Genomic DNA, 24,658 nt, shown 5'->3' with positions numbered 1-24,658 from the left:
AGGGCGGGCAGGGCGGGCAGGAGCAGGGCAGGCCGAGCCTGCCCCAGCCGCCGATCGCCACTGGTGGCGCCTCGCCCTCGACCTTCGCCTTCGCGCCGCCACCCTCTCGCGGCGCTGCACCGTCCGCCTATGGGGCGGCTCCCCAACCCTACGGAGCCTCTCCTCCCTACTATGGCGCTACCCCGACCTACGCTCCGTGGTACGGCGCCCCTGCACCAACCTACGGCGCCACGCCACCGATGCCTTCTACCTGGCCGATGCCTCCGCCATCACAGATGGCGCCGTCACCCTATGGCACGGCCTACGGCGCCGCGCCCGCCGTGTCTTCGGTGGCCACGCCTGGTCCGATCGATGCCCCTTCCGGTCCTAGCTACGAGGCGTCCTTGGCCCTCGCTCCCCTTGATGGGCAGAACATGGGTCCCCATGCGGGTTATGCTCCGGCGCATCGCCGTTCTACTTCTCGCATCTTCTTCCGGTGAAGCTTACACCGGACAACTACCTATCCCGGCGGGCGCAGGTGCTACCTCTCCTACGGAGTCGCTACTTGGAGGGCTATGTTGATGGCTCTATCCCGTGTTCGCCGCCGTATCACCTGGCTCATCATGTGTGGGTGGCCCAAGACCAGGCGATACTTTCGGCCATCCAGTCCTCGCTGACTCCGAGCGTGTCGTCGCTTGTCATCTTCGCCGCGACATCCCGGGAGGCTTGGTCTGCACTTCACAGCAGTTTTGCCTCTCAGTCTCAGGCGGGTGCTCACTCTATCCGTACTGAGTTGGGGGAGACCAAGCTTGGAGGCCTCACCATCACGGAGTACTTCAACAAGATGTCAGGACTTGCAGATACGCTGGCCTCCATTGGCCAGCCCCTTGGAGATGAGGACTTCACCACTCATGTGCTCAATGGCCTCGATGATGACTATGACAATCTCATTGAGAACGTCCATGGGCGCGAGGCGCCTCTCCCGCCTCGGGAACTGTATGCGCGGCTCCTTGATCGCGAACAGCGCATCAAAGCGCGTCGATCTACTCCGAGTTTTGCCTCTGCTAACGCCGCAACCCGTGGCAAATCGCAGAAGCCGTCGCTCCCTGTCAAGCCGGCGGGCACATCTCAGCCCTCATGGGGCGCCGCGCCATCCATCACAGGGGGGTCGCGGCCGGTGGCTTGCTGCCCCAGTTGTGGTGCTCAGCAGGCGTGCCAGCTGTGTGGGATTGAGCGCCACGTAGCTTCTCGCTGTCATCGCCGCTACAAGCAAGATTTCCTTGGCCTCGGCAACAATGGCAAGGGGAATGAAAAACAGGCGGCCGCTGCGGTGGTGGGTCATGAGCACGGGCGTACTCCATCCTACTCGATTGATCCCTCGTGGTACATGGACACGGGAGCTACCAACCACCTCACCAACGACATGAGCAAGCTCTCGGTCCAGGAGCCATATCGCGGTCATGATCAGGTGCACACCGCTAACGGAGCAGGTATGCGCATCTCCCATGTTGGTCAGGCATCCCTTCTTGCACACAATTCACGAAAACTGCATTTGTCTAACATCCTTCGTATTCCCACTGCTTCGCGTAGTTTGTTGTCTGTTCCACAACTTACTCGTGACAATAATGTCCTTGCTGAATTTCACCCTTTTCGTTTTTTTATCAAGGATCGGGACACGAGGGCCGTTCTGCTTAGCGGTCATCTTCGCCGTGGCTTGTATGCACTTGACGCGCCAACCGCACCTCCCATGCAGTTTTCTCCTCAGGCGTTCAGTGGTGTTCGTGTCTCGCCTACACATTGGCACGCGTGACTTGGTCATCCTGCCGCTCCCATAGTCCGTCATGTGTTGCATCGTCATGAGCTACCAGTTGTGTCAAATAAAACTGCTGAAACTATTTGTGATGCCTGTCAGCAGGGCAAGAGTCACCAACTCCCGTTTTCAGAGTCTAGTCGTGTTGTGAAACATCCTCTTGAGCTTATTTTTTCCGATGTATGGGGTCATGCCCAAACGTCTGTTAGTGGCCATAATTATTATCTCAGTTTCATTGATGCTTACAGTCGGTTTACCTGGCTCTATCTTATTAAGAAAAAATCTGATGTGTTTGATGTGTTTGTCCAGTTTCAAGCACATGTTGAGCGTCTCCTTCGCCAGAAAATTATTCATGTCCAAAGCGACTGGGGGGGTGAATACCACAACCTCAACTCGTTCTTTAACAAGCTTGGGATTACACACCGTGTGTCTTGCCCCCATACGCATCAGCAGAATGGGACTGCCGAACGTAAGCATCGTCACCTTGTAGAAACTGGCATCACTTTGTTAGCTCATGCCTCCGTACCTTTTAGGTTCTGGAGTGATGCTTTCTCCACTGCCTGTTTTTTGATCAATAGGCTTCCTTCACGACTACTGAATATGAAAACCCTACTTGAACTCTTGCTCAATGAAATCCCAGACTACACCTTTCTCAAAGTCTTCGGGTGTGCCTGTTGGCCTCATTTGCGTCCATATAATAAACATAAGCTAGAGTTTCGGTCGAAAAAGTGCATTTTTCTTGGGTATAGTTCCCTTCACAAAGGGTACAAATGCCTACATGTTCCCACCAATCACGTTTACATTTCTCGTGACGTTGTTTTTTATGAGAATGTGTTTCCCTTTTGTGCACTTCCGAATACCTCTATCACTCTTATGCCAGACGCTTCTTCTACCACACCTCTGCCTGATCAATTTGTGGATGTTGCATATGCTCCTGTGTTGCTCCCTAACCATGCTGCAGGTGTTGGCCGTGGCGCTCGTCTCGAGCTCCTTGAAGAACAAGCACCGGCGCGTGCATGGGGCATGCATGTCGGGCGGCACACCGCAACCCGCAAGAGCTGCGCCCGCGGCTGCCTCGCGGGCATCGCCCGACCCCGCTCCGCGAGCGGCGTCCTCGCCCGCCTCGTGGGAGTTGCCCGAGCTGGCCTCGCAGGAGGTTGCTCCTGGGCCAGCCACGCCAGGCTCGCCTGGGCCGGCTTCGGCTCCCGATGGGCCGGCCACCCCAGGCTCGCCTGCTTCTTCGGCGCTCAGCGGCTCCGGCGTGGGCCTGGGCGACGTGGCCGTGTCGGGCGCCACACCGCCCGCCTCCCCGATGCCCAGCGGCTCCGGCGCGAGCCCTGGCGACTCGGGGTCGCCTTCTTCGTCGCATGCGTCATGCCCTGCGTCGTCACCACAACCCGTTGCTCCTCGACATCGCACGCGCAGTCAGACCGGTGTCTTTCAGCCTAAGATCCGGACCGATGGGACTGTTGCGTGGCTCGCCGCGTGCATGGCTCATGCTGCTGCGGATCCCACTGCTGAGCCTCGCCACTTTCAGGCTGCACTAGGCATTCCCCACTGGCGTGCCGCGATGGAACAGGAGTTTCAAGCATTGCTGAAGAATGACACCTGGCAGCTTGTTCCTCCAGTGTCTGGGGTCAATATCATTGACTCTAAGTGGGTGTTTAAAGTTAAACGGCATGCTGATGGCTCCATTGAGCGTTACAAGGCAAGGTTAGTGGCTAAGGGCTTCAAACAGAGGTATGGTCTTGACTATGAAGACACGTTCAGTCCAGTTATCAAGCCTACTACCATTCGTTTGCTACTATCCCTTGCTGTTACTCGAGGATGGTTTCTCCGTCAGCTTGATGTGCAGAACGCTTTTTTGCATGGAGTTCTGGAGGAGGAGGTTTATATGCGTCAGCCACCAGGGTTTGTGGATCCTGCACGTCCTAATCATCTCTGTCGTCTTTTTAAGGCGCTCTATGGTCTTAAGCAGGCTCCCCGTGCCTGGCATGCACGTCTTGGTTCGGTTTTGCAAGCACTTGGGTTCATTCCTTCTACTGCTGACACATCATTGTTCCTTCTTCAATGCCCTGAGGTTACGATGTATTTACTGGTCTATGTTGATGATATTATTCTCATCAGTTCCTCAGATGCTGCGGCAGACCGCCTTGTGGCTGCATTGAGTGGTGATTTTGCTGTTAAGGATCTCGGTGCTCTGCACTTCTTCCTTGGTCTGGAGGTGTCACGGTATTTTGCTGGAGTCACTCTTACTCAGAAGAAGTACGCTCTGGATTTGTTGCGTCGTGCTGGTATGCTGCAGTGTAAACCTGTCGCTACTCCTATGTCTGCCACTGATCGGTTGTCTGCTTTTGATGGTGACTCTCTCTCCTCTGATGATGCCACTGAGTACCGCAGTCTTGTTGGAGGCCTGCAGTATCTTACTATCACCAGACCAGATGTCTCTTATGCAGTCAATCGTGTCTGTCAGTTTCTTCATGCGCCCACGACATCCCATTGGTCCGCTGTGAAGCGCATTCTGCGATATATATGCCTCACTGCATCTCATGGTTTGCTTCTCCAGCGTGCGCCGTCTTATGAGATCCCGGCCTTCTCTGATGCTAACTGGGCTGGTAGTCCTGATGACCGGCGATCCACAGGGGGGGTATGCAGTGTTTCTTGGTCCCAACTTGATTGCCTGGAATGCTCGCAAGCAGGCTACGGTGTCTCGCAACAGCACAGAAGCCGAGTACAAAGCAGTTGCTGATGCGACAGCTGAGATCATTTGGGTTCAGTCCTTGCTGAGGGAGTTGCGAGTTCCTTCAGTTCACTCTCCAGTGCTTTGGTGTGATAACATTGGTGCTACATACTTATCATCTAACCCAGTATTTCATGCTCGAACAAAACATATTGAGGTTGACAATCACTTTGTTCGAGAGCGTGTTGCACAGAAGCTGCTTAGGATCAAGTTCATATCATCAAAGGATCAACTTGCTGACATCTTCACGAAGCCTCTTCCACAACCACAGTTTGTAGGCTGCAGGCGCAATCTTAACTTAGTTTGTACTTCAGGCCACAGTTAAGATTGAGGGAGGGTGTTAGACTGTATATGGATACGTAGACTTGTGTATACGTGTTGTACTTGTACCTGTACCCTTTGGTACTTATATATAATGAGATAGCCGCACCCCCCCAAAGGTGTCGAGCAGTTGCCCCAATATTCTAGTTTTACAATGTTTACCTCACCGATGGGTTTTCTCCACCACCGCCTGCAAGGAGTGTGCGGCAGCAACATAAAGAGCTCCAGACCTTGTTTTGGGATATTTCACTTGTTGGCGGTAAATGCTGCTACCATGACATGGAGATTTTATTGGGCCAGATGGGTCAACTAAAGACATTATTGTTGGTGATGTCCCCCATGCCCTCCGAGGTGTTTAACATACTTGCAGACATGCCTCGCCTTGTTGATATTTCTCTCGGCGAGTTTGGTGTGCTCGATAAGTTGCCTGCTGAGCTCCCACGGGGTGTCAAGCGTCTTCGTCTCTGTGCCTATGTCATTAAACAAGACCCGATGCAGATCCTGGAGAAGCTTCATTATCTTGTGGTGCTAGAGTTGTCGGGGTACGAAGGTCAAACGATGTTCTGCTCTGCCCAAGGGTTTCCTCGGCTGCAAGAGTTAAAACTTGTTGGTTTCTCAACTGATGATTGGAGGATCGAGGTAGGAGCAATGCCAAAGCTTTCCGACCTGACGCTTCGGGAATGCGATAAGATGAGCGAGCTCCCCGAGGGGTTTCTACACCTTCCGTCCCTCAATCACCTGATGTTGTACAAAATGCCCCAGATTTCCAAAGATGACAACACACTGAAGGAGCTCGAACGGAAAGGATGTCAGGTACATACTTATATTGCTTAAGCTTAATCAAATTGCTCTCTCCTTGCATTTAATTTGCTACATGTAGACGTGCATATGTCTATCTGTGCACAAGTTAATTAGTTTTATTCTTTGATGAAATAAAAAGTAAATTAGCTTCAAATAATGACTTGCATGAATCTATATATACTGCACTGCAGCAAATAAAGGCTAATGTTTTTTTGCTATAGTCTTCATTGATGTTAATTGGTAGTACCACAAGATCAACATTCAACTAAGTTATTTCTTATGAATGATTTTTGCACAGGTGGAATCTTTATGAGACAGGCGAAATCAAAGAATATTTCTCCAGGATGGATCGATGAACACTGCATATCCTTCCAAGTTCCAACTGCATGTTGTGTGATGTATTTGAACAATAATAAAATGCTTCGTCGAGGCGATGCAATGAGTGATGAGTATGTGTGTGTTTCTTTTTCTGATATATGTACCGTGGCTTTGCCTGTTCATGTATTGTGTATTACCTGATCTGTGTTGTACTATTGTATATTACCTGGTTTTTCTCTCTTTTCACAATCAATGAAAAATGGCTTGTCTTGATTGAAGTTTGTATAGCTAACTGTTATTTTGTGCATCAAAATTACCTGTGCATGCATCAGGTGTAATTTTGTTTATCACATTTGGTATACACCAGCATCATTTGATCCATTGCACTTGCTGCTGCAAACCACCAGGAAATTACCTCCCTGATTGCTTAATCCGATCCTTTTAAAACCCTCGGTCAAGCACAACAGCAGACATTTGAATGTTTCCTTTGACAGTAAGAATTCTGAATGTTCGGTACACAAGAAACAGCTTCTTGTCATGTGAACATAGCTTTCTTCAGTAGCCACAAGAAATTTGCACGATCACAGCGCGAACCACACACAGAGAGACAGTAACCAGTCGTCAGAGTATGCACAGAGAAACCAGCACATCTCCCATCCACACAAATACATGGTTTGTGCACTGGAACCAACAGCAAGCCAACCACAATTTTGTTTTGCTTTTCTTATGACGTTTTTTTATAGTTGTGCCTCCTAACATAAACCCACAAGCGAACCAACAAGGAACGAGTAAATTGGGTCAGATGTATAATTAGCCGATGTGTAATCCTGGTACATTTCAATGGATCACCAGGAAAAAATATGTTGGTATTGCTGCAGAAACACCCTATGCAGACGGTGACGGCGACGAGGAGTCCTCGCGTCGGGCCAGCACGCAGTCCTCCAAGAAGTTGGTCAGCTGAGAGGTGTACAGCCCCGGATTGCTGCGGTAATGGTCGACATGAGGGGACGACACAAAGTCACACGACCTCACCTCACACCCTGCTTTTCGTTGCCTCTCCAAAAATGACTCCACTGACTTTGCTGGGACAACCCTATCGGCAGAGCTGTATATGTACAGCTGAGGGCAGTTGGGTTGGTTCGAGGACAGAAGCTCCATAACACCAGACAGCCTCCTGTAAGAAAATAAAAACACAATGTTTGATTAACAGCACTATGCAGGGATGTACTAGGACAGGTTCTATGGCAGTGTTACACTATTTCAATTGGGTAATTTCTTATTATTTGTGATGATCAGATGTTAGTTAGAACCTGAGACATGACATGGCACAGAAATACTGGTATGTAGTCATGTAATGCCGCATTTAGGACATGATATATGACATCATTACACTATTTCTATAATAGGTAATTCCTTATTATTTGTGATCAAATGTCAGGCATAACATTAGCCATGCCATTTTGGGGAACAGAAGTACTGGTGCAATCACATGCATGGTTTTCACTGAATGTGCAACAGATTCTATGGCATTCGTACACTCTCTGTAACAGGTCTTTTGTTATCAAAGCTCTGTTACAACATGAGCCATGGTGGCATTTGGCAAGATATAATCGATGATGACAGGAATACTGATGACTCATCAAACAAACAATGAACTCTTCTATGAGTCAGATGCCATGCCTCACATTTAAAAACAGATGTACTGAAAAGGCTTAGAGAATTTGGATATTGTCCACAAGGCTGAAAATGCACAGAACTCCTACTCCTGCATATGTGGATGAGCTGCATACCTATTTACGGCTGGATAGTTCAGAACAAGATCAAAAAACTTTTCCAGTGCAGATAATAGAACCGCCTCGGTAGCTGCTGGTCTGATATCTTTGTGAGACTCCACAACTACGACATCAGACCTTGTATTTGGTGCAGCGCCTTTTGTTACCACGCTGTGTTTCTTCATGATAGCAGCTGAGAAACCTAGAGCCCATACCTAAGTTCAGAAAAAAGAACACAACAATTAAATAACTATGTTTATGTTCGAACAAACGGTTGTTCTGCGTGGTGTTCAAAAATAATTGAGAAACAGAGTAAATGAAAGATATGCAAATGAAGAAGGATAAAACACAACTGAGGGCACATTCGTTCGGCATAATAAACAACAAAATTTGGATATGCAGAATTTACAAAGAGGATATTTTTATAGGATTTTCAATAACCACCTAATACCGTTGATGTGAGTGCTTGGGGCTGGGGCTGGGGCTGTTGTCCGAAGGGGCGCCGGGGTTTTAGCTGCCACACATATCCGCCTCTGGTGGCCTATCATATCCACCGCCGGTAGGCCATGTCTGAGAGGAGAGGGTGCAGGGGAGGGATAGAGATGGAGATGAGTGGGTGGGGAGCGAACGGGAGAAGACAGAATTAAGCGGCTCGGCGCACCGTGATTAACGCTATCTAAAGGCTCGAAGTATCTCCACGTCGACAAAAACGGCCCCACCCGTCATAATCCTACTTAAAACGGTCGAACCGAGTGACTGGTGTTTTTTACAAAAAAAATAGCCTACGAATTAGTGTTTTGGGGCACAAAACTGTAGACTTGTGGTTTCTGCAAACCTAGACTTCAATGCCAGATGTTATTGCAATTCACACAAGAAAAGCCTAGGAACTTAGGAGAACTCCAGCGCACGACCCAAATGTACGTCCTTTCCGTCTGCTTTTCGTCCAATTGGGCTGGCAATGGGGCCCGTCCGCCCTGATTTGTGGATGCACTGGCCGGGCGCCCAACACGCGGCCGCATCTCGTCCGTGGAGAATAGCAAATAGCACAAATCAAACATAGCAAATAGATGCACGTCTGAAATAGCCTTATTACAACCCATTCAAAATAAAAACAATATCAAATAGTCTTACAACCCAATTAAAATTTGTTTCCACGAAAAAAAAATAAACCAGATCTATTAGTTGCCAATGTGAGTCCACATGTGTTCAATCAAGTCATCCTAGAGCTGGACATGAGTATTGCCAATCACGCATTCCTGATGAAACTGGACAAACTGCTCATAGGTTGCAGGAGGTGGATGCTCAGGCTCAACATTTCCACCCTGTAAATCTAATCCTTGGTCGTAGATGCTATCGTCGCGCTCATCCTCCATGATCATGTTGTGCATGATCACACAAAAAGTCATCGGCTCCCAAAACTTCTGAGTGCTCCGTGTCAATGCAAGGTTAGGAACGATACCCCACCGAGACTGAAGCACACCAAAAGGACGCTCCACATCCTTCCTAGCACTCTCCTGCATTTGGGTAAACATCTGTCTCTTCTCTCCTTGCGGATTGGGTATGGTCTTCATAAGAGTGGACCACTGAGGATAGATACCATCAGCTAAATAATATCCCTTGTTGTAATGATGGCCATTGACCTTAAACTTGACCTCCTGGGAGTGGCTTTCTGCAAGCCTTGCAAACAGTGGAGAATGCTGAAGAACACTGATATTATTTTGAGAACCAGCCATGCCGAAGAAAGAATTCCATGTCCATAGATCTTGTGAAGCCACATCTTCAAGTATAACAGTGGCACCTTTCGCATGCCCTTTGTACTGCCCTTACCAAGCAAATGTACAGTTTTTTCACTTCCAGTGCATATAATCCATACTACCAAGCATGCCCGGAAAGCCCCTCTCGGCATTGATCGCCAACAACCTCTCTGTATCAGCGGCAGTTGGCTCTCTGAGGTACTCAAGGCCGAACACTTCCACCACGGCCTTGCAAAAACTATAGAGATATGTGACATGTGGACTCACTCATACGGATAGCCACGGTACACTCAAAGTATGGGTCATAAGTGACCACTCCCTCCTGAATACGATTGAACACATGTCTCCTCATTCGAAACCGGTGACGGAATTGATGTGGTTTGAAGAGTGCAGCATCCTTAAAGTAATCGGCGTAGAGAAGGGTGTGGCCCTTCTCCCTATTGCAGTTCAAGATCGGAGCATGGCCAGGGATTGATCCCCTGAACCGAGGCCACTTCCTACTAATGTGGTCATGGACGACCAACAGAACCACCACCTCTTCATCATCCGAGGACGAATCATCTAATGAGCAAATGAAGCTGTGAAAGGAATACTCACCCCTGCTATCCATTGTACCTTTTGAGCAAACCGTCGAACGCGGCCGGATAGTGCACGTTGTGCTCCCCTCGCAGGCAGCAAAGCAAGGTTTTGGGGGTCGGTGGTGCTGGTGGGCGTCCTGCGGCAATGAACGATCTGTCGGAAGTGGTTGGGGACGACGGGCGACGCCGGCGGCCGTAGCTTCTCTCCCATCGGCAACAAGGAACCACAAGTGCCGGCAAAAAGCTTTCCGGAACGCCAGTGTGAGACAGCTATAGCATGATGTAGTGGTGTTTTAGGCCATGGTAGGACAAGGGCACGCGCCCCACCCGTCCACGCATGTCCATTCGGCCGCAAACGCGTCCCAAAGTTGGGCCGGGAATGGGTTGAAATCGGACCGAAAACGGACATTGGTCCATTTGCTCCTGCGCGTTGGGCAGCCTCTTCTGTCCTTTTACTCCCAAATGGACGCGGTCGGACCATTTGGGGTTGTGCGTTGGAGTTGCCCATAGGTTGGTTTTTCACGCCATCATTACCAAATTCATAGATTTGCAGTGCTCACCCATCCTGCATCTCTTGACGCTAGTTGGCTATGGCTGATCTTTGCTGTCCCACCTGAACACCTCGGAATCACTGCTACTGACGCTAACGCCCGCATCAAAATTCCTTGATAGTGAAGCGTATCAAGAAGGGTTGAATCAAGTGCAGTTTGTGTCAGCCGTTGTTTGAATTGAAACTTTCCAGCAGAACAACACCTGGAAAGCACAAGCAATAAGCATGTTGTTCATGAACCGGTGAAGATGAGTCAAGACTTGATTCAGCAAACGCTATATTTTTCATGAACCCGTTGCGCCCGTGATCGTGTTAAAGCACACCCCCTCCAAGTTGGGCAGGCCCGTTTAGCTCTCTGTACAAGATAAAATTCATTCACCACCCAGGTCACAATTTCCTCAAAAAAAAAAAAAAACCAGGTCACAACACCTGTTATGATTGCTTCACCTTTTTATTACTTTTATTCTTTCCCTTTTACTTTTCTTTCCTTTTTCTTTTTCTTTTTCTGTATCTTGATTTTCTAATTTCATGATTTTTTTCAAAATCCGTGAACTTTTTGAAATTTTATGAACTTTCTTTTCAAATTTGTGACTTCATAGGAATGATGAACTTTTTTCAAGACCGATGAACTTTTTTCCCAAAATCGATGAATTTTATGAAAAAGAATGAGCTTTTTTCAACATCGACGAACTCTTTTATAATATGTGAGCTACTTTGAATTCGTCAATTTTTTTGAATACATGAATCTTTTTCTAATTCATGATTTTCTCTAAATATATGTACTTTCAAATCATGTTCACATATTTTTCAAAAAAGAAAACCATGTTTTTCTAAATTGTATGTGCAATAAATAGCGCAACAACAATTGTTTTTAAAATTTTCGCGCTGCAACCATTCGCTAGTTGCATCACTCTACGAGGAGGTCTATGCAAGCTGCATTGGGCTGCCTATGTTGGAAGGAAGAGTGTTGCGTGGGTTGCCGAATGATGAGCTGGTTTGGGTAGGATTGGTTCCTACGCCGACATCGACCAGCTGTTCCTTGACTTCTGCAACTTCGCCCACCAGTTTGTCATGTTGCTGTATCAAGGATCCTACTATTTTTCCTCATTCAATTCTCACCTAGATTTCTTTGCGAGCTCTTCCGATTCAATCCTCCAACTGAATCAGGTCTTTATGAGCAAGGTGGAGCAACCCATAGGTCAAATTTTTGGGTTTGTCATTTTGCATATATTTTTTAAATTAGAGGCGGCGTCTCTGATGCTTTCACCAATGTTGATGCTTCATGACTCTTTTCATTCATCACTATGCGTTGTGTGAACTTTGTTCGAGAAATGACAAGGGAGGGTTCGACTTGGTGTAGGTTGGGTAGGGGGGCATTGCCCCCTCCCTGGCTCTTTTTTCAGCATGAGCTTTTTGGCCAAGAAGATGACAGTGGAGCGGCCCCTCGACTGTTGCACGATGATTGGTCTGTACATCTTTTTTTAGAAGAATTGGTCTGTACAGCTGGAACCCAGAGAGCGCAACTGGCTGCGATGTGTGTTCGTGGGCCGGCCCATCCAGGTGCTGCAGTGAGCGCTGGTTGCCTCAACCGGCGCAAAAGGCGACGTATAGGAGCTCTCGCCCAGGCCGCTGGAGCTATATCTCACCTACTGCGACATTGAAGAAGGACTTGCCTCTACCACCCACCAGTACTGCCCCACTTATTTAGACCGTTTTCTTTTTTTTCATTAATTTTACCTTTGATTTTCTTTGTTTCTTTCTTGGTTTTCTTCACGGTTTTTTTCTTCCTTCATTTTTTCATCAATTTTTTATTTCTTCTAACACATGTCTACATTTCTTATAATCATTGAACATTTTTCGTATATATCAGAATGTTTTTCTCATGCTCATTTAACATTTAGCAAATACTACATGAGTAATATTTTTTGCAAAATATATTTTTTCATGTATAATTTTTTCATACATTTTCCGTGTATATATAAAACATAAGCTATATACGTTTAATATTTTTAAATACAAGATTACACATTTTTCTTGAATACTTGGTTTGAACATTTTTTCAAATAGGTGTTAATTTCGTTTTCCAAATAAACGTTGAAACATTTTTATGTATGATACAATTTTTTCGGAAGTATGCGAACATTGTTTTAGATTGGATAAACATTTTCTTTAAAATGCCACAAACTTTTGAAACATGTGAATATTTTTTTCCAAATGTAACGTACATTTCTTGAATGGTATCAAACTTATTTTTATTTCATGAGAATACATTTTTTTAAATGTCACTTGCATTTTTTTAATGGTAGAAACATTTTCTAAAAGTGGGACATTTGTTTACACTGCATTTACACTTTTTCATGCCGCATTTACTATTTTTTTCATGATATATGTATTTTATTTTTAAATATAAATGAAATAAAAAAGAAAAAACATGTGTGACGTCATCTTGACCGGACCATGTCGCAACTGGGCTGGCCCACTACTGACTAGTTGTAGGTGACCCTCGTGTACAGCTCGTTGCGGGCAGTACATAGCTATATAAACATGACATATCATCAAGAGTTGACATTATTAGTTGCATGTAATATGGCTAACTATAAGGTTGGCTATAATGTTATAACTTTTTTTTCACTTTTTGCCTATGTTTTACTCTCATTAAATGCTTTTAGCTAGGAGCATATCTCAAAGTAGGCTCTTGCACGAGAGTCTGCTATTTTATTTTTGTACGTGTCTCTTTCTTTCACATAGGTCAAAGTGGCATGTAGGAAGGTTTATAGCCTACTATTTTATTTGCTCTCCCTGGCATGGCAATTCTAGGTTCCTAGGGGTTAGGAGACCCGAGGACGTATCTGATGCACCAGCACTTCTTGTGCTACCGGTGCACCGAGTGTGTAAACATGTTCAAAAAATCCAAGAAAAAATTGATGTATTGACAAAACATCAATCTATGTTGTCACAAAAATTCAAACTAAAATTTAAAACATTGCTTGAGATATAAAAATGACAAATCTGACACCAATGTAATAATGGGCCCAATCTAAAGCCCAACTTGTGTTGTCTACTATTCAATGCCGAATTTTTCATTTTTGTATCTTGAGCTATGTTCCAAATTTTGATTTGAAATTTTGTGACAGCGTACATTAGTGCTATGTGAATGTGCTAAATTATTTCCTGATTTTTTTGGACATTTGAAAGTGTGCTAAGCGAGTCTGGTGCACCCGTAGCACAAGAAGCCCTGGTGCACCAGATATGTTCTCTAGGAGACCCTGGCTGGGCTTGTTCTAAAAAACCATCTAAAAGGTGACCATGGTGATCTTCTCTTCGGTGGGGTTCCATGGTCAATCTGGTCACTTCATCTCTCGTAGACCATGGGGGTGGCTTTGCTCACCTTCCTAGCCTCGGTAGAGAGGGTGGCGGGGTAGAACCAGAGACTGATCGTGGGATGGGTGATGTATTTTTAGCGACGACAGACATAAAATACTACCTCCGTTTCATAATGTAGTGCATATATATTTTCTAAAAAAATCAAACTTTACAAACTTTGACTAAGTTTATAGAGAAAAACTATTTATATCTACAGTAGCAAATATATGCAATATGAAAGTACGGCTTGTGATATATCTAAAGATATGTATTTTGTATTCTAGATGTATTGCGAGATTGAGCTGATAAAGCACTCCATAGACCATACTGGAGATTGAACTGAGAGCACGAGACAGGGAAACTGGGTCAGATGGATACAGATAATCCTCGGCTATTTCAAAGGATAAAGCAAGATAGTTGGCATGCATGTGGGAACTCATCATCAACATTAGTAGTACGTGATAATTAATTAACTTTGCACAGAGACGGGAGCTTCCTTTGCTCTAATTAGCACCTTAATTTGTTCTTGCCGTGTTGTTAGAGTATAAAGGGCGAATCTTGTACTAACAATATCTGTCAGTTTATTCTAAAAGGGAAAGCTCCGATTAACCCTCTTCAGGAGCACAAGGCATGCTTGCCGTGTCCCTTTAATCCTCAGAGATTCATTAATTACTCCATCACGCATACATATAGTACTTCGCTCTGCTCTGTCACCAAGCAAGAAGTAGTACTTCAAAACCAGCAAACGCCATGCCTTTCTAAACCACACCTGAATTCTTCCATCCACCAATCTATCTCTGATCAAGCATTTCATCTGCGAGATCGAGTAGAGAGTCGGAGACAAGGAGGATCAGCAATGGCCGAGTCGGCCGTTAGCGCCGTGCTTGGCAACGTGAGCACTCTCGCGGTCCAGGAGACCACATTCTTATGCGGAGTAAACCTTGAAGTGGGGTTCTTGAAAGAGGAGCTGAAGCGGCTAAAGAGCTACCTTGAATCCGCTGACGCCAAATGGAGATCGGGAGACAAGCTTGTGGCTACCTTGGTCAGTCAGATCAGGGATGCAGCATATGAAGCCGAGAATGTCATTGAAGCGGCAGACTACATGGAGAAGAGAAACAGGCTCAAGAAGGGCTTCATGGGTGCCATCTCGAGGTATGCTCGCTTGCCAAGTGACCTGATTTCCCTTCATAAAGTTGGTGCTGAAATACAACGCATAAGAAGGAAGATTACTGAGATATTTATTAGTGCAGACCGTTTGAAAATTAATGTGGATATTGGTGCTGCTGTAGAAAAGGTTAATGTTGAGGATGAGTTTCCACTAGATTATGGCCCTATGCACCAAAACTTTGAAGATATTAACCTTGTTGGTTTTGAGGATGAGCACAAAGAAATAGTTGACAAGTTAGTCGACAAAGAGGACATAATTCTTAGTGTTGTCTCCATAGTTGCCATGGGTGGGGCGGGAAAAACAACACTCGCTAGAAAAGTATACACTTCATCTAGTGTCAAACAACACTTTGAGGCAGCTTCTTGGGTCACTGTATCTCAAAAATTCAAGGCCATTGATTTACTAAAGGATATTATGAAACAAATAATGGGGGGCAAAGATGAGTTAATTGCTAAGATGAATGAGTATGAGGTGGGAAAGGAGATCCATGATTTTCTTTTGCAAAAAAGATACTTGGTAGTTCTTGATGATGTGTGGGAAACCGACACATGGGACCAGATAAATAAAACGGTTAAAGCTTTTCCAGATGCAACTAATGGCAGTAGAGTACTATTAACCACCCGGAAGGAAGATGTTGCAAATCATGTCCAAATGCCAACCTATGTTCATCATTTGAAGAAGTTAGATGAAGAGAAAAGTTGGGAACTATTTAGTTGCAAAGCTTTACCATCATACAGAAGGTCTGTCATGCACGACGTGGAAGAGTTTAAAAAACTTGGGAGAAAGCTTGCAAAGAAATGTGATGGGTTGCCACTGGCACTTGCAGTTTTGGGGGGTTATCTATCAAAAAATATGAATGTACAAATATGGTCTGATATACTCTCTGATTGGCCATCAACCAAGAATGGACAGCTGATGCGAGACATACTGGCTCGCAGTTACAAGGACCTGCCAAATCATTATTTAAGAGCTTGTTTTCTCTATCTTGCTGCTTTTCCCGAGGACTACATAATATATGTGTCGGGTCTTATTGAATTATGGATAGCAGAAAACTTCATTCCACATACACCAAATCATATACTAGAAGAAACAGCACGGAATTATGTGACCGAGTTGGCTCAGAGAAGCTTGGTACAAGTTGTTGATAGAAGTAGGGCACATGGATGGATTGATGGAATAAGAATTCATGATATTCTACATGACTGGTGCACGGAAGAAGCAAGACAAGATGGTTTTCTTAATGCCATCAACAAAACTGCAGGTCAGGCTTGTCTCCTGATCTCTTCCTATTAATTGATTCCATTTTCTATTTTGCTATTTGTACTTGTATGTGGCTAGCTTCTTTCTGACATATGGTGCACTCTAAAAAAATTGCAGGCCAAGCTGGTGCATCGTTATCATCTGATAACTTGATATCTTATCGTTTTAGTTTTCAAACTTTTAGTGATCATATTTTATGTGCGACGCCTAATGTCCGAAGTCTGCTTGGCTTTGAGCTTGAATCAGTGTCCCTTCCTAAGCTGAGATTCCTAAGAGTTGTTTGCATTGAAAATTCAACACTAAAAGGTTTCTCTAGTGTAATTGGTGGGTGCATTCACATAAGATTGCTTAGGTTGAGAAATTGTGAAGATGTGGTGCTCCCTTCTTCAATTGGAAAACTTCTTTACTTGCAGACTATAGATCTCAGACGCGCGGAATTCGAGTCAGTGGTACCAAACTCTTTGTGGGATATCCCCACTCTAAGGCATGTTTACCTTGGCGGTGGGTTTTCTCCACCACCACCTGCAAGGAGTGTGCGACTACGACACAATGAGCTCCAGACCTTTGAGTATATTGGTGAGGCTGGCACTGATTTCCGCTCTCATGACCTGGTGATTTTCTTGGGCCAGATGAATCAACTAACAACCTTCGCCTTGTGGATGCGCCCCAATATACCAGCGGAGGTGCTCAACATATTTGCAAACATGCCTCACCTGGTCGATATTTATCTCGGCCAATTTGATGTGCTGGACAAGCTGCCTGCTGAGTTCCCACAAAGCGTACGTCGTCTTGTTCTACATGCTGATGTCATAAAACAAGACCCGATGCCGATCCTGGAGAAACTTCCCCGTCTGGTGGTGTTGGAGTTGGGTGGGTACAGAGGTCAAACCATGTGCTGCTCTTCCCAAGGGTTCCCTCGGCTGCAAGAGTTAGCACTTGGTAGTTTTTCCACCGAGGTGTGGAGGATGGAGGAAGGGACAATGCCAAAGCTCTTCCACCTGGTACTTTGGCGGTGTGAGAAGATAAGCGAGCTCCCCGTGGGGTTGCTGCACCTTCCATCACTCGGTCACCTGCAGCTGCGCTATATGCCCCGGATTTCTAAAGATGACATCACACGAAAGGAGCTCCGGCAGAAAGGATGCGAGGTATACATACATATACGCAGCTTAAGCGTAGTTAATTTGCCACACCTTTCATTTTCAATGATGTCTATAATTCTGCTTGTCTTATGAGCATGCTTTGTTTTTTGCGCAGGTAGAAAGATATTAGGGGGCGACTGCAGATCTGTGGGGTGATTGCAGATCGACACGACAACCTCTCTCCTCCAATGGCCCCTCGCTCCTCCTGCTTCTCCGTCTAGAATCTAGATCTGCCCTCCCGACGCCAATGTCGCCGCCTCCTCGTCCTCCGATGCCGTCCGTCGTGTACAAGATGGAGCTGAGGTGGTCTAGGAGAGGCCGCTGCCCATCGCAGACCTTCATCCCCGGTGCCAAGGTCGCTCCACCATCAGCCCCCTGCACCTCGCCCAAACTCCAAGCCTCTTTCCCTCTACCGCTCCTTGTTCCCGGCTGCTTCCTCTCGTCCCGTCGGTCCCGCTTCGATCACGATGGAGAGACGGTGGTGGTGACTCCAAGACTGTGGTGGCGCATGTTGGATGGGCGGCGAGTTTGGTGGAGCGTGACAGATCGGTCGGGGTGGTGGGTGTGTGGTGGACGGGAGAAATCCCTGTTGGCTTGGCCGGCACCGACGCGACGCCGCCCGTGGGCGCCGTCATTCCTTCCTGAAGGGTGTCGGGTACCCCCCCCCCCCACCCACTCCCCCTCGCGTACCGGGGGAAACCCTTCGACCTGTCCGGGAAGCAGCGTCGTCATCGTCGCGTTCCTTCTTGAAGGTGTTGCTTGGTATGCGTGGGTCCGAAGCGCTAGGAGTGTGGTGGATATCTGTGGAGGGTGCAGCGGTTGCGGATCATCGTCGTTTCCATTAATCTGACTCTGTTGTCATTCTTTTCTTTTGTATTTTCTCTTCCGTTTCTTTTGGGCGTGACTGTGCTGCTTTCGCCCCATCACCCATCGTTGGTTGTATCGGTTGGTTGCTTTGTAATACAAAGCGGGGAACCCTTTTTCAGCATGTACCATACATAATGTATGTTTTCCTTTTTTTGTGTGTGTTTTTTGTACCGTGGCTTGGCCAGTGGATTCATGGTACTGTGCAGGTCTGTCATGTACTTATGTTTCTCGTTTCATGATCGATGAACAAGTAATCACCTGACTTGATTCATACCTGTATAGATCCTTCTGTTAATCTGTGCATCAAGTGCTGCAGGTTTTCGATTTTCTGCTTGCTTGAATCTGGACATGAATGCAGCCATTTCAAAACCTTCACTCAGGTACAACAGCCTGTGGAAAAAGATCCTTCCAACTAGCATCTTCGATTAACACTTGAAAAATGATTGTAAAAGAAAAACACTTGAAAAATGAAAGATGCTTTGTGATACAATTTCCTTTCACTAGGAAAAATTCTGAATATTTCATGTAAAAAAATCATAATATTGAGAACACAAGAAGCAACTCTATGTCCTGCGAACATATAACTCAATGAAAAAGGAAAAATAGAAGCTCTTTTCAATAGGCACAAGAACTTTGCATGATCACAGCCAGAACCACACACAGAGAGACGGTAACCAGTCATAAGAGCATGCACAAAGAAAGAAACCAACACATCCCCCATCCACACAAATCAATGGTTTGTGCACTGGTACCAACAGCAAGTCAACAACAGTCGGTAACCACAATTTTGTTTTGCTTTTCTCCCTCGCGTTTTTTACAGTTGTGCCTCCTAAGATAAACCCACAAGCGAACCAGCAAGGAACGAGTAAATTGGGTCAGATGTATAATTAGCCGATGTATAATCCTGGTACATTTCAATGGATCACCAGCAAAAAAAATATGTTGGTATTCCTGCAGAAACACCCTATGCAGACAGTGACGACGACGAGGAGTCCTCACGGCGGGCCAGCACACAGTCCTCCAGCAAGTTGGTCAGCTGAGAGGTGTAGAGCCCCGGATTGCAGCGGAAGTGGTCGACGTGAGGGGACGACACAAAGTCGCACGACCTCACCTCACACCCTGCTTTCCGTTGCCTCTCCACGAATGAGTCCACTGACTTTGCTGGGATAACCCGATCGGTGGACCTGTATATGTACAGCTGAGGGCAGTTTGGTTGGTTTGAGGTACAACTGAGGGCAGTTTGGTTGGTTTGAGGACAAAAGCTGCATAACACCAGACAACCTCCTGCAAGAAATTGAAAACAAAATGTTGATTAATAGCACTATGCAGTGATCTACTGCATTGACAGGTTCTATGATAGTGTTACACTATTTCGGTAACTGGGTAGTTCTTATTATTTGTGATCAGATGTCAGCTACATCACGAGACATGGCGTGTTATAATGGATGATGGGGGGCAGAAGTACTGCGACAGTCAGTTGCATGGTTTTACTGCATTTGCAACAGATTTTATGACATTCTTACACTATTTCTGTAATAGGTACTCCCTCCGTCCGAAAAAACTTGTCATCAAAATTGATAAAAATGGATGTATCTAGAACTAAAATACATCTAGATACATCCCCTTTTATCCATTTTGATGACAAGTATTTCCGGACGGAGGGAGTATTTTGTTATCAAAGCTCAGTTACATCATGAGCCATGGCATTTGACATAATATAATCGATGATGACAGTAATACTGATGAATCATCAAACAAACAATGGACTCTTCTATGAGTCAGATGCCATGCCTCACATTTAAACACAAATCCATTGAAAAGGCTTAGAGAATTTGGACATTGTTTACAAGGCTGAAAATGCACAGAACTCCTGCATATATATGTGGATGACCTGCATACCTATTTATAGCCAGATAGTTCAGAACAACATCAAAAAACTTCTTCAATGCAGATAGTAGAACAACCTCGGTAGCTGCTGGTCTGATATCTCTTTGAGAATCCACAACTACGATGTTAGACCTTGTATTTGATACAGCTCCTTACGTTGCCACACTTTCGTTATGATAGCAGCCGAGAAACCTAGAGCCCACACCTAAGTTCAGAAAAAAGAACACAACAATGAAATAACACTATGTCTATGTTCAAACACACCGTTGTTCTGTGTGGTGTTCAAAAAAATGATTGAGGAACATAGAGTAAATGACAGTATATGCGAACAAAGAAAGAGAAAACACAATTGACGACACATTCGTTCGGCATAAACAATGAAATTTGGATGTGCAGAATTTACAAAGAGAATGTTTCTATAAGATTTCAATAAACACCTAATACCATTCACGTGAGGTTGGCTACAGTTTTTACCTGAGAATCCGGGCCAGCAACAGGCGTTGAATCAACTACGGAACCCTTAATTTTCTCCACCGCCGAAGGATCCTGCTGCTGCAAGTTCTCCAGTATGACGAAATAGCTACAACAGCAACAAAAAGCCATAAATAAGCTTGAAAAAACTAAAAGGGTTTCAGTAAATTGCAATGTTTTAAATAGCTAGTGGGCTATGGAAAATAGTGGCGGGCCTCCAAATAAGCTATAGCGAAGCTATAGGCCTATAGCGAGCTAAAACAGGCTATAGCGGGCTATTTATGAAGGCGACCATTTAGCGGCACCATGCCGAAAAGGCTATAGCGGGATATTGCGAAGCTATAGCCGGCTATTTAAAACTATTGATAAATTGTTGATGCGAGAAATTCAAATAGAGTGTACATACCAAAGCCAACCCGTGTTACTGAAAGTATGAAAAACTATCTTCTTCTCACTCTCCTCCCGGACACAGCATCCCCACATTCTTCTCAGCCCTCCCTCTGACGTTATAGCTGACGATCTTGGACGTTATAGCTGACGATCTTTGACGTGGGGACGTTATAGCTGATGTCAGGAACTCCCTGGATGTGTAGTGATCGGCATATCTCTTGAGATGCTTCTGCTTCGAGCCCAGACACCCGAGCAAAACCACCATCGTTCGGGACTTATCTGAGAAGCCACTTCACACCCTACCCTAGGGTCAAGCAGATGCCAACAGTACGGAACATCCAACGAGGACGAGGAGGAAGGGATCGCCGGCATCGCTGCCTCTTACTCTGACGAGATCTTGGCAAACTTCGTGTAGCACCTGCCATCCTGGCTCTCAACAACCAGATTCAGCCAATGAGGAGGAGCTGATGTCTGGTACTCCCTCTGTTCACTTTTATAAGACCTTGAAGACATTTCAGACAATGTACAAAACAGCCCATTTTGAGCTGTCTGAAATGACTTACAAAAGTGAACGGAGGGAGTATATATTTATCCTTCCCTGCACTGGGTGTTTGCACTAGATCACTAGCAGTAGGAAAATGGTAGCAATCTGCACTAGACACTCCGAGCCATTTTCCTCTTCTTGTTACTTTGGACAGTCTCTTCATAGCACCTGCATCATAAACAAACACAACATAACTGCATAGTAATGAGCCTCGAGAAAAGCAAGAGGGTTTCGACGAAAACAATAGAGCAGGTTTCACCATATGATAGCACCTGCATCATAAACAAACACACCATAACTGCATAGTACTTCTTCAGCCAAACTGACCAAATACTTAAATGGCTCGGAGTTGGCCGCGAGCCACCGAGGCTCCTCGATGCTGGCGCTGCTCTCTGCGGCCGCGGAGGTGGGGTTTCGCCAGCGGCGGGCGCGTGGCGTGGCTCTCCATGAGAAAGAGCAGAGAGCGGAGGGGGGAGAGAAGGGATTTTTCATGTTTGTGGCCTTCATTCTCACAAGACCACGAGGTATATATGCACGCACTCGAATGCTATTTATTCACTAAAAAAAGCTATTTATCCCAAGAGCAACTAGTTGAGGAGCGCTTGTTTGGGAGCCTCGCCAAGTGCCACTTGGGGTGGGCTGCGAGCACGCCACTTGACGCGCTCTCAGCCGTCGCCACGTGTCGCGCTCTGGGCGCTTCCTTTGAATTGTTTTTATTTTTTCGCTCGCATTTTCAGCCTTTTAGATAGGTTTTTTCCTTTTTTTGCCCTTTCGGTTTTTCCACCGGCCTTTCTTAGCTTTTCACGCGAAAAACATGTTTTATTTCTCTTCCGCGAGAGGCACGGTTTTGCTTCCGCAAAAGGCATAGATTTGCTTCCGCAAGATGCACGGCCGTGCCTCTCGAAAATGAGAAAAAAAATGCGTTTTCTCTTCCTTTTCCTTCCGTGAGAAGCACGGTTTTGCTTCAGCGAGAGATACAGATTTGTTTCCGCCAGAGGCATGGTTGTACCTCTTGGAAACAAAACAAAAAAACATGTTTTCTCTTTTTTTTTGCGAGAGAAACAGATTAGCTTCTGCAAGAGGCACGGCCGTGCCTCCCAGAAATGAAAAAAAATATGTTTTTTCCTTACGTGAGAAGCATGGTTTTTCTTCTGTGAGAGGCATCGATTTGCTTCCACGAGAGGGACGGTCGTTCCTCCCGGAAACGGCTTTCGTAAAATGAAAAAAAAGTTCTCTCAGTGTGGTTTTTTTGTCTGTTTTTTTTTGTCAAAAAAGTTCGTCAAAACCTAGCAACATAGGATCTAGTTTTGAAGACCTCGACGCGAGGAATCCAGCGGTGAAAATGGTTTGAGAATTGGATGCACTGTTTAAGAGAGAAAACATTTTGAATGAATAGATCTACGAAAAAAGGGAAAACTGCTCGGTTGCGACAAGTCACGCACATGCAACACGCCACTTGCCGCAACCTGGAAGGTGGAAGTAATCTTTGAAAGGAGTATTTCTTAATTAGTGAATTCAGTTTATCCCTTATTGTGAGCAATAAGATTCGCGTCACTATCGCTATGAGCGTTAAGCTGGGACGGCCCAGAAAGACCGTGTTCGCTTGAGTTGGACGGGTTCATGAATGGTTTCTCGCCAGTTTAGGGATAGTTTTTATCGGTTTTCGGAACCTAGGTTTCTGAAAAAAAATTCCTGCTTTTTTCTTTTTTTTGAATTTCCTTTTTTCATTTTCATTTTTTATATAATATACATAAAATTTAGAAAAATGGTCAAAATCTTCAAATTTTGTTTGGACTTTCATAAATTGTTTGTTTTTTCCTAAAAACAACTGAATTTAAATATTGTTCATGTTTTTTCCAAAAAATGTTCAGGTTTTCCAAGAAACATTGGGAATTTTCAAACTCTATTTGCAATTTCAAACAATGTTCACAAATTTGAAATGTTTTTTCTGCACATTTTTTCATGTCTGAGAATAATTTTTTTAATTAATTAATATTTTTCAAGTTCGCAATTTTTTTTGAGTACGTGATTTTTTTTAAAAGATAGTGAATAATTTTTGAACTCACAAATATTTTTTGAACTCACAAACATTTTTTAAAATTCCTGACTTTTTAAATGCAAACATTTTTTGAAAATTTTAACAATATTATGTTTTAGTTCATTTTGAAATTGGTGAACATTTGTTTGAATTCGTAAACATTTTTTGAACTCAAGAACTTTTTTCTATGTTGTGAACATTTTTGGAATTTTTGTGACATTTTTTAGTTAGTTACCGACCTAGGAAAAATCAAATGACCGAAGTAGAAAAACACCTCGGAAAAAAGGTGAAAATTGCGTTATTGGGCCGCCTAATAGCGGAAGACTTCCAGCAGCAACGTGAGCCGTCGCGGTCGCTACGAGCGATACATATCATCGCCCATATATTCAAGGAATGTCATGCATTCAAAAATATATGGTTAGCCACAGTAGTATAGCACAAAGCGTTCCGGCTTTGCGATGGAGGGGCTTCTTTGCGGCGGTTCCTATTTGATGCTCAGTACGTCGAAATGTCGAGGAAACGCACAGGAAAACCAAGCTAACGACCATAGTGGGTCCGCCACGTTAGCCATAGCACCAAGCGTTCCGGCTTTGCGAAGCTTTCAGAAGGTTTCTGTTTAAATTTTATCGCTTTTGGTAACCTTCTAAAGGTTCTGGTCCAATTTTTTCTGTTCTTGTTTTTTTATTTTTTATTTTTTCAAATGTTCAGATTTTTCAAAATTGTTTGGAATTTTAAAAATGTTCACAAATTTTTAAAATTTGCTTGTTTACATTTAAAGAAAAGTTGTTTACATTTTTCAATAAAAGATTCAATATTTTCAACAACAGAACATGTTTTTCAGAAAAAATTAAAAAGTTCAGATATTTTCGAAAATGTTCGCATTTTCGTAAAAAAAGTTCTCGAATTTT

General features: G+C 45.0%; 3 pseudogenes; 2 read left to right on the top strand and 1 right to left on the bottom strand.

Annotated features, from left to right (window-relative positions):
• Positions 1 to 5,964, top strand: part of LOC119339770 — a 12,485-nt pseudogene extending 6,521 nt beyond the window's left edge.
• Positions 5,965 to 6,710: 746 nt separating this feature from the next.
• Positions 6,711 to 21,567, bottom strand: LOC119340225 (annotated as a pseudogene).
• On the top strand, positions 14,757 to 17,157 carry LOC119340224 (annotated as a pseudogene).
• Positions 21,568 to 24,658: the final 3,091 nt, after the last annotated feature.

This window comes from Triticum dicoccoides, chromosome 7B (genome assembly GCF_002162155.2).
Source record: "Triticum dicoccoides isolate Atlit2015 ecotype Zavitan chromosome 7B, WEW_v2.0, whole genome shotgun sequence".
NCBI lineage: Eukaryota > Viridiplantae > Streptophyta > Magnoliopsida > Poales > Poaceae > Triticum > Triticum dicoccoides.
The sequence above is the reverse complement of the archived record's forward strand: the minus strand, read 5'-3'. Positions and strand labels throughout refer to the sequence as shown.